The following is a 3,309-nucleotide window of genomic DNA, read 5'->3' on the forward strand; positions in this document are numbered from 1 at the left end:
TGCTGCTGCGGCGAGCGTCGGCGTCGTCCCTCGGTGTGGTCGTAACCGGGCGAACGAGCAGAGCGAAAGAGAAAGAGCGAAGGCGGAGCGCGGATGAAAGACGGCGACAGCGAAGAGAGCGCACAGAGGAAAGCCGACGAAGGTGGTATACGTGAGAAGCGTAGTGCCGCGCAAGAGTGCCTTTGTGGCGACAATGGCTACAAGATTGCGCCAGAGTAGCATGTGTCGTCTGTTGACCGATGACGCCACCGGTACCATATATGGAAACAAAACGCTGCATGGGCGGAGGCCTGTCTGCGGCGGCCGCTGTGAATCGCGCCCGCGCGTCACCCACGTGCTGCCTCTCGCAATCTACCGATTAGCGGGGCAGTCGCGCCACACTTCGCTCCGTTTGCAACGTGCCGCACGAGACAGATTGTCCGCGCAAACCAATATGTCGCGAAAGGAAAACAAGCATGATGGAGTTGCGCTCAAATTTCGCATTAGGGGGTATCGTAATTGTCAGTGATTTGTCCTTTTCCGCAAGCGCACGTTATCAGAGGAATATGTCGGGGAAGCAATCTCTGAACAAAGTCGAGATAATCTTGTCATCTTACACTCGCGACTACATGAAAAACAAACGCTACAAAATAAAACAATCAATGAAGATCTAAGAATAGGGCCGTTCGCTTCTTTTAAATCGCAAGCCTTTCCGCGCCTATTTCCCGTGTTATCGCGGTGGTCGGTGGCCAGACAACCTCCGCCGAAGGAACGGCACGCGCTGTCGCGCAAGTGCGGCGCGTTCGTTGAGCTTCACGTACAAGCCTGCCCGAGCTTCGTGACGTCAGATTGTTTACGTGCTTCGGTCCGTGGCGGCGCTGTGTCACCTTGCTCCGCCGCCTGGGCTGACGGTTGTGGGGCGTGCGTGTCCCCGAGATCTACTGCACGTCTCTCGTCGAGCGGCGCCGTTTCGTACTGCCGACACGCCGCAGCTTCGCTTCGAGCGAATACCCAAGTGCGCGATATCTGCGCGATCTCAAAGCGAACCTGCGCCCCTGCGCAGGTGCGCAGCCGTTGCCATTCCATCGTAGTCGACCTGCCGCCGTGCTGCCGCCGTCTGCCAGGGTGTGTGCATCATAATGGCGTCATCTCCATTGTCGTCACACCGCCGGCGTCGTCTCGCACTGTAGTGCCTTCTGCCAAGACGCGTCGGCGATATTCCGTGCCACAGTCATCAAGCACCATTGTCGGCGACTGCAGTGCGCTTCAGCAGTGTGTCCATTTGATTTCTGCAGTCCGCATGAGCTGTGCGCCTAATTCGATTCGACAATCACAATGCGGGCAATGATACAACATGGCTGTCGTATTGAGTAGAATTATAGCACCGCTATTCTTGTCCCAATCATCCTCTTTTTTTGGTTCGCGTTTAATGCCAGGGCATTATAGGCGGATTTCAGCCACTTCGTAGCCAACGTTCTAACAGAAAATGAGGGCCGCTCCTTGAGATTGTGAAATAGTAACGTGGGCTGCTGTCGTGCTACGCTGGGCCCCAGTACACACTATGCTGAAAAATGTGGCGCAGAAGATAAACAGTCCTATAGTATTTAAATAATCACATCACGAAACTTTCGCTACACATAGATTCCAGCATGCGCAATAGATCTTGCATCATTGTACCCAGTTGAAAATATATGTCTCTCAAACTTATAAGCATGGGCGTATTTGGCTATTAACGGTTCGTAAATTTAGAGTGAATTGTTTTTCCATTCCTCAACGCATAGTAAGACGTTTGAGTGTAAAAGCTCCGGCCTACTTCTCTGCTTTTCTAGAAATAAGAATGCTCCCCTCCTTGGCAATCTTCATCGATGTCTTCTGCAACAGTTATTTTTTGGGGGTTATTGCGAGCCATATCATCCATGATGATTTAAGCAGTTGCATTCATGTTAACGTCAGTACTAAGCATCTGGCGTCAGTTGCATATGTTCTACGCGTAAGTAACAGGTACACAACTTGAGTAAGAAGCACCATTCTATTTCCTTTTTATTCGGTGCCTCTTGAAAATTCGGAATTTTCTCACACATGCAACAGTAGTTCTTAGTAAAAGAAACTCATAACCAGCAATTTTATGCTAGCCATACTTCTTTATATACTGAACAAATCGCGCTCTCTTATTACTTGTGCATTTAATTAAGAACCTGTAAAAAGCGAATGTGCTGACGTGCTTCAACTTCTAGTGCTTCTTCGAATCCTATTCCCGGTCATATTCGTGGACTTGTGATCAAAAGAAAATGCTACGTTTCGTTAGTTTGGACCTGTGAATCCAATCAGTTAGAAAATCTACAACGCTGCATCTAAATGAGCATGATGTTCTTAGCAATAATAAAAAACTCTAACTTATGCCTAATACGCAGCCAATTTCCCACCCTTATAAGGCTGTCATCTGCATATTAAATCGGTGAATAGGACGCTAAGATGTATCTTGAAGTGCGAAATATCATTTTTCTTCAACTGAATAGGATGACATTTATCTATATTAGCATTGTTCGTCAGCTTATTTCTTGTACTTGCCTTTTTCATATTTTCACGAATCGTTTTCCTTATCTTTTACAGATTTTGTGTACATATTTTCTTTTTATCCTTCTATCCTGTCACTCGATTCTTATTTTGCGAACAAGGTGAATTGCGCAATGTCAAGCCGAACCAGGATACAAATTATAAGAATAACGATAATATTACTCAAATGTTTACTATGGCGCCTAGGAAGAGCAGGAGCCTTCATAATGGTGCACGTAGAAAGTAATACGCAAGACAATATACACAGCGCAGACAAATGTGCTAGACAAAACAATGTGAGATAGTGCAACACATGAAGGAACAGAAAGTCAGGAGGCGGGCATAAAATGGAATGAATCATACAAAACGATTATCAACGTATATACAAAACAGAGGAAATGAAGTGTGAAGTGTGTCAGTACAGGCGCAATACTTTCATGTTTTTTTTTTTTAGTCGGGCTGTAGGACAGTCTTTACTGCAGCAAAGTCTCGCAGAAAACGCAGAGTATTGCCAGGTATATGCTTTTGTGCACGAGAAGTTACATATGATCAAGAAACTTTGGATAATGCATATTGCCCTGGAACACCTTATAGAGGAACAGAAGGTCTCACTTACTACGCCTTGATATTGGAAGTGTGAGTTGAAGTACATTTTAGACGATTGGACTGTAGTCGCTAGAGAGGCAAAATCAGTGCTTGAACAACGATGTCAAACAATTCTGGACGCATTCAATGGGTTAGAAATAGATTTGCGCGTTCCGCCCCAAAGTACAAAGG

The sequence above is a fragment of the Dermacentor variabilis genome, chromosome 2, assembly GCF_050947875.1.
Source record: "Dermacentor variabilis isolate Ectoservices chromosome 2, ASM5094787v1, whole genome shotgun sequence".
NCBI classification, from domain to species: domain Eukaryota; kingdom Metazoa; phylum Arthropoda; class Arachnida; order Ixodida; family Ixodidae; genus Dermacentor; species Dermacentor variabilis.